Source organism: Neltuma alba, unplaced genomic scaffold, assembly GCF_004799145.2.
Source record: "Neltuma alba isolate B1F8T4 unplaced genomic scaffold, ASM479914v2 tig00012734_pilon, whole genome shotgun sequence".
Classification (NCBI taxonomy): domain Eukaryota; kingdom Viridiplantae; phylum Streptophyta; class Magnoliopsida; order Fabales; family Fabaceae; genus Neltuma; species Neltuma alba.
This window is the reverse complement of record NW_021637154.1, coordinates 2,217-18,314: the sequence shown is the minus strand read 5'-3', so window position 1 is coordinate 18,314 and position 16,098 is coordinate 2,217. Positions and strand designations below refer to the sequence as shown.

Sequence of the window (16,098 nt, the reverse complement as noted above, 5' to 3'; positions counted from 1 at the left end):
AATTCAAATGTTTTCAATTTTAATCATCAAAGTATGGATGACATGATTATTAAGATTAGTTTTAATAAAATAATAATAATAATAATAATAATAATAATAAATATTTTTGTTAGGCTAAAATTTGGCAGCCAAACATTTTGAGCGTGTTCCAAATATATGGAAAGTGGGTGACGACCAACTTTTTACATAGGGTATGGCTATAAAAAATTTACAGGAGCTAATTTTGACTATTTAAGTCAATATAAGTAAAATGTGTTATAATTAAATTAGTTAAAATTCTATTATGTTGTGAATGCAAGTTTTGATGGCTGAAGTCTTTATATTGTTGAGTGGATTTAAGAGTTGTTTAATCAAAATTTTATATGAATTTTAATTTTTTTTAAAAAAGGCAAAATGATATATTAAAATTTACAAAATTTACATAGTATTAAAACAAGAAAAAAAAACCTATCCTCCAAAAAACTGGAAAGTACATTAGAAGGAATTAATTTAACAAAAAGAAAAGGAATTGTAGTTATAATTTGACGAGGATATGTATGCAAATTAGTGAATCCAAGTAGAATAATTATAATTCAATTTCTTTAGGAAAAGTTTTGCGATTGCCTTACCTAGATTTTGGTGTGGGTATGCGACCATTAATTAACTGAAAAAATTACAATAAGTTCCCACATGAAAGAATTAAATATAAAAAAGTTTTTTGAAATTATCAAATTATTCTAAAGTGTCAAAGATCTCATTGCAAGAGATTTTATTTATTTAATTGCTAGATTGTCCTTATTTTTTTAAAGTATGTATTGACAACTAAAGAACAATTATTAACAACTTAAAGTGTAACAATTAATAACTATCGCGGCAGGTATTAATAACACATTTTTTCAATGCATCACAAAATATAATGCATGAGTTGTCAATATCTGCCACTATAGTTGTTAATCGTTATACCTTAAGTTGTTAATGACTGTACTTTCAGTTGTAAATGTATACTTTTTTATTAAAAAAAAAAAGATAAGGGCAATTTGATAATTAAACAAATAAAATTTCTTGCAATGAGTCTCTTGAAACTTCACATTAATTTGATGATTTCGAAATACTTTTTTGTATTTAATTCTCTTGGGTATGACCTTATTGTAATTTTTCCTAATTAATTTGATATATGGTGGTGTAACTGATTCAATGAATCTGTATCTTATTGAACAAGTATGTTTTTTTTTTCTTTTTTACATTGACTCATATTTTTATACCCACACGCAAATTTAAATAATTTGTGCAATTTAAAATACATGTATATGATATATAATAATTTTTTTTTGGCAATCGATATATAATAAAATTAATTTATAATAAGTTGCACAATTCATGGAAGACTCATTATTTGAACTCCGTGTGATTGATTATGGCGGTGATCAAATGTAATTTAATTAGGCAAAAACACAGTACTCCTCTGGTCCTATATATTTACAGGGCAGAAAGAAAATATTTTTTGATCCTATTTATTTATAGGGTTATGAGAAAAAAAATTTTCGTGAATGTACAATTTTACCTTTCGTTTATTATTGTGTTGACTTTATTTACATAGAGTATCATATATATTAAATAGGAATAAAGTTAAAAAATGGTTAAATTTTAAATGAGAGTTAATAAAGTTTTAGGTTTTTCTTACTCTGTGAAACATATTAAAAATGACTTATAGATAAATTAGGGAAGTATTTATTAGCTGTCAACCCTTTCATATTCTAAAATAGATCGATGATTCATGCGTTTTCATTTTGCACTTCAAAAGTTCTGAAAGTGTTGGCGATTTGGAGGTACCCCTTATTCTATTAAGCTGGGTATGCTAGCACGTATGTCACAATGTCACACGAAAGAAAAAGCATATAGCTGTGTGAATTTATAATATATAGACACACACACAGAGTGAGAGAGAGAGCGCATTAAAAAATTGGTGTTATTGTTTTGGCAGAGAATGTATATATCGCCTGCTCTTCTAACGCACAATGAACAAAAGTTCAACAATCTACTAAATGCAAGATGCAGCTAATTACTACCTCTTTAATGCTTAACATAAGAGCTATATAATTAATTTACAAATATTAAAAAAATTAGTTAAATTAGTTATTTGTTATAAATAAATATTATTTTTAAAAAATATTTTGATTAATTATGTGTATTAAAGATACATATTAATGAAGACTACTTAACATGTGTAATCACTATAAGAATTACTTAGAAGCAAAATAGTTAAGTATTGGAGACAAAGCGGATTGAAATACTCATTCGGTCCTAAATATAATATCCATTTTTTAGTGTATTTTATACTATAAAATAGGTCTTATATTTAATACCGGAGAAGTATTATATTTAAGACCAAATTGACTTTTCAACTAGCTCATATGTTAAGGATTAGAGATAGTAATAATTAATACTCACCAATTCCAAATATAAAAACTAGTTAAAAGGTTTGTTTTGGTTCTGAATGGAGAATCTCAATACACTTTAACACCCAGATTTATTTTTTTTCCCCTTCAAATTATCCACATTTCTTATAACATTAAAATTATCCATATTGATTACACTTATTAATTAGCAAAGGTTCTATCAAGAGAGAGTTTTTTTTTGGTGAATACTATCAAGAGACAGTTTTAACATAACTGACACACATTTCTTATAAATAACTAACTTAATTAATTTTTTTAATATTTAAAAACTTGTTATATAATTTTTATCTTTAGAATTGGACGTAGTACTTTATCTATTGGTTATAGGATGATTATTTTTCAATAAGGTTATAAATTTTATAAACATGTTAAATTAGATATTGTGTAAAATTTCATTTTATAATTTAAAATATAGTAATAGATGGGCCATGTATAATTAAACAACACAATAAGACAGAACATACAAGTATATACTATATACAACAGTTTATGCCGCTGTACAAGAGGCGATGTATGTTCTTCTTCTTCTTTTTTATTACCCAGCACACGTTTTTTTATTAGAGATGATCTTGTTTGCAACATTTTAAATGATTAACTCTTTCTGTTAGACTCAACCATGAATGCGAGGAGATGTATCTTTTTTTTTTTGTTACAAGAAAGATTAAATTGGTTGAGTCTTAGGAGCTTACCAGGATTAGCGCAAACTTTTAGATTCAAGAACGTTTATAGAAGTATTAAAGATTGCCCACCAATAAAATCCTTACATAGATGGTGAGATTATAAACCGACTCTCTACTAATTAAACTAAGGGCCTGTTTGGATGACACTGGAAACCATGGTTTGGGAGCCCAAACCATGGTTTGCCCAAAATGTCATCCAAACAGGCTCCATAAAATTGCAAACCGTGGTTTAAGATAAAACCATGGTTTCACCCGGTGAAACCATGGTTTTATCAGAAGCTAATATTATTCGCTTCTGGTAAAAAATTTGGGACGGCTCATCAGTAGGCAATGGTCATTCCAAAAACATTCTTTTCCTTCTCTTCTTCGTTGGCCGACACTCCTTCTCTTCGCCGACGATCAGAGTGATTATTCGCTCCACTCAGCTTGAAGCTCGGCCCTTCGCCCCTTGATCATCAGCTCGTCTCTCTTCGCCCCTTCATCATCAGGTCGCGTCTTCGCCCGTTCTTCATCGCCAGGTCGCCTCTTCACCAGCTCGACTCTTTGCCGTCGCTGCTCTGAAACTCGACACCGGTGAGATCGTCCTGGCCTCGTGAAAACAGGGGTGGTCGTGTGTTTTTCTCGGCTCGCCAAAACCAAAGCAAGCGTTGGGTAGTCCAATCCATCCATCCTCTGTCTCCAATCTTCGTTCTTCAGTTCGCCCGGTGAGGTCTGCTTGTGTAGTTCGGTTGGTCAAATCTTGTACTCAGGTTAGCTCTCTCTGGTGATATTAAAAATTTTGTTCACTCATGTATTTCCTCCATTCATCGATCTATCAGCTTCCTGCTTATGGTTCTGGTTTGGTCCCTCCTTTGTTTTCGGTCTGTCATCCAGTTGCAAGTCATATGAATTTTTTTAGAACCGTGGCTATTAGTATTTTGACTGTGGTATGTTGATTTGGAATGATTTGGCTGTATATCTTCTTTGAATTGCAAGCTTCCTCTCGGTTCCATTTTTGAATTTGCTGAACCAGGTTTTTGTTGTTCGAAGGAATGATATCATTATTGCTTCGTTTGGTAAATTGCTTCTGATTTTATGAAACGAAGAGGGAACAGATTCTGGTAATCAATGTCTGGTTCTGGAGGCAGGGGACGTATATGGATGAGAAAGTCTGGCAATTGTTATATAAATTCAATGCAAGTTGTTTTTCCTGTTGTTGCTTGGCGTGGGATTGTTTTTTCTGTCCAGATTTCCCCCGGAGAAGAAGCCTATGAAGTCGAGACTTTGGTTTTTTTTTTTTGCCGTGGATAGTACTTGTGATTAAACGTAAATTCATTAACATTATTTGTTAAGAGTTGATCTGATTTGGGATGAGATAAGAATTGTGTTGTCCTGTATTGTTGTATTAAGGATTTTGATAAATTTATGGCCAACTTTTGAGAGTGAGGAAAAATGAAATCACAACTGAAATCCATGTATATATTGAAGGAAGTGATTTGTATTTTGGTCAGAGGTTTATGTTGGTAGTTTTTTTTTTATTTTCGGTTGACAAATCTAATAAGGATATAATTTTTAAAAAATATTATGAAAGGCTTGTGCAACATGTTATTTTTTAAAAACAATAATGTGCTTTATAATATTATTGCGTTCATCATGAACATTTGTATTAATTACATAGATGAACGAATTTTTTTCAAATATATTCGTAATACACAGTTATTCAAAGGTTAAGTACGAGATGATTTATAGTGCATGATAGTTCAAATATGGTTATTCTTATTATTTTGGCCTCCAATCGTCTTTCTACAATAGTTATGAAAAAAAAGTATATTTAATTGGCATGTTATTTTGGACGTTTTAAAAGTTTTAGTATTTTGAAGTAAAAACAGATAATGAAGTTTAGAAAGGAGGGGGTGTATTTTTTCCAGCCATGTAAAATTAGAATTTTCTTGTGTTTGTTAATTTTTGTCACACTTGGTTTGGTAGGAAGGAATTGAGATTTAAAATGTGATCAACTTTTTCACCTATTAGAGTAGACAATATGATTTTTGTTATTTCATATGATTTTGGGTTGATTAACTTGTGATGACTGAAGAGCTGTAATTGTGCTATAGCATAATGGGTAAGGATACGGTGAAAGCTTCCTGGGATCTAAGAACCACTAAAGTGTTTCTTGACCTGTGCATTAAACTTGTGTAACAAGGGGAAAGAAAAGGTACTAGCTTAACAAAGAAAGCTTGGGATATTCTTGGTGATAAGTTTATTGCCAAAACTGGGAGAGTGTATGAAAAATTTCAGTTTAAAAATAAATATGATTCCCTACAAAAGGAGTGGCAGACATGGGATAGGCTGCTTCGCGAGACAGGATTGGGATGGGATACTGAAAGGAATACTGTTAGTGCAACTGATGATTGGTGGGAGAGGAAAATAAGGGTAATTTTTGAACCTTTTGATCTTACATTTTCTTTGCCTGTTAATGTTTTGTGCATATTTACTATTTTTTGAATATTTTATGATATTATTGGTGTCTAATGTGCAGGAAGTTCCAAACTATGAAAAATTTAGAGAAAAAGGACTTCAATTTAGGGATCAATTAACTCAACTATTCGGGAGTGTGGCTGCAACTGGATCACAAGCATGGGCACCTTCTTCCATGACACTTCCAAGTGAAGGAACACCGAATGAAGATTTGGAAGAAGGGTCCGGAGATAGTGATGAAATTTTAGGTGCACCAACTGGTATAAGTGGGAAATTTAACACAGTGAACTTCAATGATAATAGTGGAGGTAGTGGAGGCAACACTGAATTGAGGCAGGATAACAGTGGTGGGGGTACAAGCAGAGGTAGGAGTCGACCTAGTAGCTCACTGGGGGTCAGAAGAAAGAGTGAAGTCAAGAAGAAACGCACATCTCCCTCTATGAAAATAGCGGATGCACTTAGCAAGATTGCTGAAACAAATATTTCTGAGGCCGAGCGTGAAAATGAGGTCATTTCATGAGTGGAAGCTAGAAGGTTGGAAGAAGAAGTGCGTGCTTATGAGATTTCAATTAGGGGAGTCCTGTCTCACCTCAAAACAGTTCCTGAAGTTGTCAGTGATCCTGATTTCTTTAGACGGTGCACACAACTCCTTATGGAACGGCCGGAGGCACGGAAATGTATGCAGCTCTGAAGGATCAGAAGGAACAACTTCTGCCTATTTTGGAGTTTTACACTAGGGATTTATGACTTATTTATTATATTAGACAGTTTCATATGTGTATCGTTTTATGTGACTAGTGGATTGTTATATGAATCAGACAACTCTGTAACTTTTATAAATGTTTCGTAATTTCTACATAGGAATTCTAAACTTTATGTGTATGTGCACAGGATAAAACGAATATGGATGATGAAATTAAATGTGGAAGAGCATGCTAAGGGACGAAAAAAAAGGGTTACAAAGTTGCAGCATTGGCCGGTGCATACGCTACTTTGAACTTGTGTAAGGAGCCTCGGCATACAAGTGCTTATACAGGTTGCTTATGGGTAAGGGATGTTTTACATGGCAACCCCAGTCTTGCTATAAGTAACATGTTTAGGATGGAACGGGATGTGTTCTTAAGTCTGGTGGAACAATTGCAACAACATGGTCTAAAAGAAACTAAAAATATAGGGTTACATGAATCAGTTGCAATGTTTTTACATACCGTTGGCCATGCACTTAGTAGCAGAATGCAACAAGAAAGATTTCAACATTCAGGGGAGACAATTAGCAGACATTTTCATAATGTCCTAATGGCATGCTGTAGACTTGCCATGTCTAATATCAAACCCAAAAGATCCAACATTCCGGCATGTTCATACAAAAATTCGGTTTGGTAAATACTGGCCTTTTTTTAAACATGCTATTGGAGCAATTGATGGCACACATGTTTCCTGCGTTGTCAGTGCAACAGATCAAACTAAATTTATCTCTAGGAAAGGAACAGTGTCCACAAAATGTCATGGCGGTTTGTGATTGGGACATGTGTTTTTACTTTTGTCTTGGCGGGATGGGAAGGTAGCACACATGATGCTCGGATATTTGATCATGCCCTCACAACTCCTTCAATGAACTTTCCCCATCCACCTGAAGGTATTTTTTTATTTCCTACATTTTTTTTATATTTAGCTTAATAATAGAAACATAATTTACAATAATTTCATTTTTTATATAGGAAAATATTATTTGGTGGATGCTGGATACCCAACACCGAATGGATATCTCGGCCCATACAGACGGGAGCGTTACCATCTGCCTGATTTTCGAAGGACATCTGGGTTTGAAAATGACAATGAGATCTTTAATTATTTCCATTCAAGTTTAAGGAGTACAATTGAAAGAACTTTCGGATTTTGGAAAAAAAAGTTCGCAATCTTACAAAACATGCCATCCTATGATTATGAAACACAAGTTAAAATCGTTTGTGCAACGATGGCTATACATAATTTTATTAGAACGACATCTATTACTGATCCTGGATTTGTTCAGTTAGAAGAAGAAGGTACTTATACAGAAGATGATGATGATGGGGTTAGATTTTCACGTATACATTCATCAATTCAATCTTCATCTTACATGGCTCAGGTTCGTGACAGCAAAGAGATGAACTTGTTAATTCAATACGAGGATAGTAGTCATGTCTTATTTATTTCCTTTTATCATAAATTGTAATATGTAGTTAAAAACAAAACCTATTACAAATGCTTTGTATCGATGCATCATCTTAATGATTATGACACTTTCTTTATTTATATTTCTTTTATTAATATTATACCTTATATTCTCAAGCTAATTATTACTTACTTTAATAATTAATAAATTGTTTTAAGACGTGTTTATTCTATTTTATCAAATAATCATCCCATTTTATGTTTTATAATCTTCATAAAAAATACATGACTTTCTGTTTGCAACAAAATAATTATCATCTTCTCTAAAAATATTTTCACTCTTATATTTTATGAATATATATGTGGTGACAATTAATTAATTAATTGTATTAAACATCAGAGGTTATTATACATGTAGTATGTTATTACAAAAAGTAGTTGTGAAAAAATGTTATGGGATTTCACGTTTAAAATCTTTAAAGAAAATTAATATTTTTCTATTATAAAAAATCATTTTTCTATAAACATATTTAATATTATGTTTTATAAATATATGTACACATATTAATTATGTATTAATTATATTATCTTATATATTATTAATTATGTTAGTAAAAAATTTTCATTAACAATTTTATTTCTTCAAATCAAAATATATCATAAAATCTATCCCTTATATAATTATCATATTAACTTATACCCTTTTTGGTAATTTCCACATGTAAAAAATGCTTCCGGTAATAACTATCCAAACACTCTCACTTCTCAGAATCATTTTTTCTCAGAATCTATTCTTCCAAATTTATTTTCCACAGAATTATTCTCCAGAATCACTTTTCCAAATCACGGTTTAAGTTTCATCCAAACACACCCTAACTCTTTGCTAGCTTGGAATGGATCCTCATTCATCAAAAGGCTGATGAAAAAATGTTATACGTCGAGTATGAGGCCCAATGGGCTCTCTCTATGGACTGGGCTTTTCAATGTCTGGGATTTTCTTTGATTTTTTTTTTTAATTGATGCAGGACTTTCTGTGATTTTTAAAACGTGAAATGAAACAATTAAAAGTGGCCTGGATCGTTGACCGAAAACAAATGGCCAGGAGCAACGCTACATATTATTGGAGATTTGAGAAAGTACGCACTCGGGGTTACCGGCCCAGTTTTGAATTTGGTTTCTGTTCTTGTAGACTCCGGGCTTGACATTTTTTGAATACCCGCCAATTTTTAATATAGGAGTTATACAATTAATTTATATACAAATTTAAAAAATTAAACAATTAATTATTTTTTAGAAATATGTGCTAATTTAAGAAATAAAATAAATTAAGGTTTTATACAAAATAGATGTGTTATAGTAATATATTACCTTCGGTCCTTAATATAAGAATTCAATAACTAATTTAAACTATTAAAAAAAATTAGTTGAGTTGGATATTGATCACCAATATGTACTGATGTCCTTAAATTATTCTATTTAATTATGTGCATTGGAAGAATACCCTTTGATGGAATTTTCTATAATCAACAAGGTTATTTTGACAAAAATAAAAACAAAATAAATTGAGATTTTATATTTAGAACCAAATCTAACCACTTATCCGGTTTTTTTATTAACGACCGGAGGTAATATTTTACATTGAATAATGAGAATATGATTGTTGAAACTCCAGTTGATCGAGGCCAGAATATCAACTTCTCATCAGTTTCTCTGACCACTAGGATCATGCAACACTTTGCCTAATGATGCTGTCTTGAGTTAATGGAATCTTAAACTCCAGAGAGAGAGAGTGTGTGATAATAAGATTCTGATATTATGATTAGTAAAGCCAGAAACATCATTAATATCATCGAGTGTTCGTAAAGGTGACGGCACTGCTACCAGCAACTAGCTGCAGTCTGCACCATTCATATATGCATGTTGCAAATAAATTAAATTAAGCATCAAATTAAATGGTTGCATAGAAAATCACAGTGTTACTATATAATTAATGACAGAAATTATAAGAGAAGCATAGCTTGGTTTTCTTCCATTCATCAGCACAGCAACGTGTTTGACCTGCTAGCTACCTTGGAATAACAAAATTTAATAAAAGAAATTAAAAGTGGGTTGAAGAAAGCTAGATCCGAAGGGATTTTGTATTATTATTATATTATATTATAATGTATTGGGATTTATCTAACCCATACCTTGATTTGTGTAGTCTGTTTTGCATCACCCACGGATTTTAGGGACTATTATATATTATTGCTTTCTCACTACCTTCTGTCCCTGTTACTATTTCCTTATTTCCATTTAAATCTTCCGTGATTACAAAATTAATATTCCATGACCCGTTGTATAGTGCATATTCAACATAGTTTACAAGAACCAAGAAAATTTTAAACTTTATTAACGTAATATTAGAATTTACTAACTTTTTAACCTTACTTATGTTTAAGGTGTATAATTCCCAAAAACTATCAGTCCACAAAACAATAAATTAGGAGTCAACTTATCCATTTATGCAAGAGCTTGTTTGAATTAAGTTTGCAAAAACAACTCTTATTCCGATTAAATTTTCAAACTAAAATTGAAATAAAAGTCAAGTAGTATAACATAATTTATAGTTGGATTATTATGAAAAAAAATCAATTTGATAAAAAAAATTTTAAAATGTTGAAATCTTTGAAAGTCTGGAAGTCAAAAAGCCAAAAGACCAAAAAATTACTTCAACTTTAAAGTCATTTTAGTGAACAAGTCATTTCACAAAAGCCAGTTCTGAACATAACTTTGGGCATATAAATTGACTTCTTGGGTGTAAGAAGCTACGTAAGTCTGAGTAACACAAATTAATGTTAAACATGCAACTTAATGGTGATTTGGACCGCAAAAAATACACACTTTAATAAGAGGAGAGAAGTTGATTCATGGCCAATAAAAGTATATACGCATGAATCACGTTACTGCTAATCGGCCAGATAAGCTGTAATAATTGGATGTATTCAAATTTTAAGACAATATATATTAGCAGTGTAAATAAATTGCTCATATATGTGATTATTTTAAGAATAGATGAAATTTTGGAGGATAAAAACATAGATAATACAGCCAAATATTTTTGTTGGCTTTCACCACATTTCTGCATAATTTCGGATATAACACCATAATTAGTTCGATCACGTGAGGGTACAGTTTATGGTAGTTAAACTTATAAAGTCTTAATTCTAAAATGCTGCCAGAAAATATGACAAATGTAATATTACGATCAGAACAGTTTGAGAAAAAGAATGGTCAAAGCACATATTAACATCTTCCATGTCTCAAGTACTACCAAACAAACTCGGTCTTAAGTAACAAACAAAAATGAAGGTTGCTATACTTTCCACCATGAAATATAAACTACATAAATTATGTTGATATATGTAGTTAGGCTCATAAAGAAAAATTATAAGGTATCTCATTCACCCTTTCTATAAATAAGCGTATATTTTAAAAAAATTATTTTATTACTTTAACTAATTTTACCCAATTATTAACCTGCTACATGTCTTTAGTTTAATTAGAACTAATTTGTGCTTCGATTTGTTCGATCAATATTATCAATCTGATGCTAAAAATTTTTTCACTCCCTTAACTTTATTCACTTTTTTTTCCTGTAAATCGTTTAATATTGCCTTGGATCCATAATCATGCTGCGTCATCCCAAGGGAAACATAGCTGCATCCCAATGAACCGAAAGAATTAAATCGGTGATTAATTAATTCATAATGCCTGACTAAGTTCATACTGAATTATCAGTATATAGTATGTACTATGTGTGTATATGCATATATATATATATATATATATATATATAACCCGAAGGTTTGACCCTTTTGCACTGAATTTGATGCAAATTCTCCACTCTTACATATGAACGTGATTCAAGGTTAGCCGCTGGATCTTCATCCTCTTCCGAGTTTGACGATAATACCTTTCACAAAATCAAAATAATTAAAGCAATAATAATATGATTAATTAATATTAAAGTAAATTATAGATGGGTCAGAATGAATATGACGACGCAAATATCGCTCGTCTTACACACGCTCAAGTGATTCAAAATAGATAAGTATAATACTTTCATTTGAAAATCTCTTTCAAGTGGCATATAAACTGGTTCCAGTTGGAAAGATCTTGATTAAAATAATACTAATAATAAAGCATATTGAACTAATGCAATGAAATCGGCTCAAAATGGCTCTATAGTTATATTTGACTAAGACTACTTAAGAGACAGATACAATATATATTGTAGATGAAGAAAACTAAACCCCACATTTTCACACACACACATATATATAGATTTATATGGATTGTAATTGACAGTTAGCAACTTTTCTTCATCCAAGGCGATTTTTAGGAGCTAGGTCTCCCATTCAACCGACAATTACCAAAGACTTCTTGATATTATTGCAATAATGTTATTGACTTATATTCAATAAGGTATGAAAAGACGATATCTAGTTTTAAAAACTTAATGATCTAAAAATCGATTTTAAAACATGCATGTAACTCCTGCTTATATACATTAATTATAACTTTTTTGGTATGATATGCAGCATTTCTCATGAAATGATTTTGATTGATTACATTTATTAGTTTTTATAGATTAAAACCCATCAATTAACTAATACTGATCTGTCTGATACGAGCATATCAAACAGCTAGATATAGCCTAAAAGTCCTTCCTTAACTTGTGTTACTCTTCTTCAACCATATCAGTTGTCTGCAATACAATAATGTTATAATCACATCATGAATAGTATTAATTAATTGAAAACAGTTTTCTATATATTTCCGTGCCATTTCTTGGTTGTGATAAACTTGTGAGTGAAGCTAGCTAGCATATATTGCACAGAAGACCACACATATCTCTATCTCTCTCTCTCTCTCTCTCTCTCTCTCTTAAGAACCCACGTCCGTGCCCTTCAAGCGAAGGAACTGGGCAAACCTAGGTAGCTAATAAGGTACGTAACTCTTAATTTGTCTGGTTTCTTTTGTCCTGGTGGGATATTCACTTGCTTATTATCACTACATCAAGGCCTGTGTTCTTTAGCTACTTTTTAGACTATCCGATTGTTCCTACTGTTTGTTCTTATGGCCTTTTTGTTCATGTCTCTTTGCCTCTGGAGGTATTTTCACTTTAATTCTTTCGTTTTTGTCTTTTTGTCTCTGGAGGTATTTTCATGATTCTTCCGAATTTCGAGCTTTTAGCTCTTGTTTAGACTGAATTTCAGACAGATATATCTGATTAATCCGAAAGTTCCAAAAGAAAATAAAGCAGCAGAAACGTGTTTGTTTCCTTTCATAATGCGTTCAGTGTTATGATCTACAAGTAAACAGAAGCATCTACAAGTTACGTGGAGATCATGTACTCTTCATTTGATTTCTCTTATATATACATACATATATTTTGATTTCTTTCCAAAATTTCCTTTGGAAAATATCAGAATATAAATGAATGATATATGCAGTCATTTTTTCAAGCAAATCCACCGTCATGAGGCACATATTATTTTCATTTTTGTCTGATTCTGAAGGGTTGTGAGATTTTTCTGATATGTTGTTGCTGCTGTCAATAGTTCTGGTCTCCACTAAGCCAGTTTATATTAATTCTCAAGAAATTGATGCATAACATATGGCGCATGCAGGTTTGTATATAGATATGAAGGAGAGAAAAGATTAATTCCAACCTAATAAAGAACTTTCAAGTAGGATTTTGAAATTGATCAAGTAATTAACGAGAAAGGTTATCCCAACCACCTTAGCTCCTTTTTTCAGGGATAATTCTAGGGCTTACTAGTTAGCTCCCATTTTTTGAACGAGTCATTTCTATGTAGTCAACTGTACTTTGTTTAATATTTTCAGCAGATCTTTGAATTCGATCGGTTCCATATACATGTTTAGTCAGGTGTGCCTAATTGGTTTAGTTTAATTTGGAGTTAATATATAATATTTCCAATAAATTTCGTTTATTCCTTAATTCCTTCTCTTCTTTCTTAGTCATATATAATTAAAGCGCCTCTGATCTCTGCTTCCAGTGTGAATATGGAGAAATTAGAATAGCCTCGAAATCACCAAACCTTAGCCTTCATTTTTGAATATTATGATGCTGTGCATGGAAAAATTTCAGCCCCTGATTATATATATAACCATGTTCATCAGTTTCGTTGCATTGAGCCACTCGCATGCATGCATTAAACTACTATATTATAATCTATGGAACATAAAATTCAACTACTCTCACTGCTGTAAATGAACTCTCTGAATTTAACAACTAAATGCACCAAACCGACTCATTTGATTTAGCTTATTTTAAGTGATTTTATGATGAGTAAATATATGAGAGTAGTTTTATCTCGTAAAGCATGAAAATGCTTAAATAAAGAAGAAAATTAAAGAGTCAATGGAGAGAGAGATGGACAAAACTGAAGCCTAGCACATTATTCATAAGTTGTAAATAATGTATTATTTCTCAGACTTTGTATGATACTACGTCGAAAGGGTTATTTCATCTTCTATGGAAATACGTAAACAAGATTGGATTTACATGCTTTGTGTTGGTCAGGTATAATTAAGAGAAAGAAGAGAGAAATATACATATTGGAGGATATGCCAGGAGGTGGACAAGTGACAGTTCCTCCGGGTTTCCGGTTTCACCCCACTGAGGAAGAACTTCTTTACTATTACCTCAGGAAGAAGGTCTCTTACGAAGCCATTGACCTCGACGTCATCAGAGAAGTTGATCTTAACAAACTTGAGCCCTGGGACCTCAAAGGTAACAAAAATTTACAGATTTCAGTTAGATTCAGTGAAGTGCAAGCATGCAATAATATTGTGTGTTGACTTGGTGTTGTGGAATAACATAACATCGCAGAAAAGTGTAGGATTGGATCAGGGCCACAGAACGAGTGGTATTTCTTCAGCCACAAGGACAAGAAGTACCCAACAGGAACAAGAACAAATAGGGCAACCACTGCTGGGTTTTGGAAAGCCACAGGAAGGGATAAAGCCATTTATCTCACTAATTCCAAGAGGATTGGCCTCAGAAAAACCCTCGTCTTCTACACTGGTCGTGCTCCTCACGGCCAAAAGACTGATTGGATCATGCACGAGTATCGCCTTGACGAAGATGACCTCCACGTTCAGGTACATTATTTGTCTAAAATGTCAAAAATTAGCATAAAAAGTAAAACATATGGCCCATGCAGGTCTCGAACCTGCGACCTTAACCAACTGAGCTAATAGGCCACATGTCAGTCAACAACATTTTACTAAGTCTCCATCCGAGGCTTGATTATCACTTTAGATTGCATCTGTACGTCATCAAAATGTTCTATGCTTATGAAGGCAGTCTATTTTTTTTTTATATTTTGAGTGCAGGAAGATGGATGGGTAGTGTGTAGGGTTTTCACGAAGAAGAATCTCAATAGAGGCTACCTGCAACCAGAAAGGAAGAGGAAGAGTACTTAGCTACTCAAATGAGAACAAGAAGTGGATCAAACCAGCAGGTATTAGACCCAAGACAGCACTACCATCACCATCATCATCATCACATGCAAGCACTATATGATCATCATAACTATAGCCTTGATGGATCAATCCACCTACCCCAATTGTTCAGTCCTGAATCTGCAGTATTACCCAACTCCATGGACGAAGTAGTCGAATGCTCTCACAACTTGTTGAAGCTCACAAGTGGCAGTAATAATGGCGGCTGCGGACTCAATCTTAATCTCAGTAACTATAATGATGATCACTGGTCTTTCTTGGACAAGCTTCTTGCTTCACACCACCACAGATTCATTCCTTCTTCAAATGATCATTCTGGTGTTGTGGCTTCTTCGACCCACCAGAAATTCCCAGCTGTTCATTACCTTTCTGGTTGTGACACTACCCGTGACATTCTCAGGTTCTCCAAGTAGAAAGCAAGTGACGCACATATTCACCAAAACTAATCCCATTTTCATGGATTATATACGTATATGCATGGAAGGGAACATATGTGACGTGTGGCTCCATTATATAAGATACTCGATGAGATACTGTTATTAGTTTGACATACCTTTGTACTGCTTTTTTGAGCATATCAGATTTGTGTCTCCAGTAATATAACTATATAGCCAATTTCTTAGGCATGGCATGCTGATAAATTAGAAAGAAATTTGCCATAAAACTTGTATAAAAGATGAAGACTTATATTGGTGCTCATCTTAGCCCCACCGATCAGATTTCATTGTTGTGTCAGAAATTTTGCTTTAATCAAATAATATTTTGGATAGGGGCCTGGTTGGACTTTTTATTGTTGGGCCTATAAGGTGGGCCTAATAGTCTGGGCCTACTCTCCA

The 16,098-nt window shown here is 32.5% G+C and overlaps 1 pseudogene; it reads left to right on the top strand.

Moving 5' to 3' along the window:
- The first annotated feature begins 14,330 nt into the window (after positions 1–14,330).
- On the top strand, positions 14,331–15,725 carry LOC114730466 (NAC domain-containing protein 76-like; annotated as a pseudogene).
- The last annotated feature ends 373 nt before the right edge of the window (positions 15,726–16,098 follow it).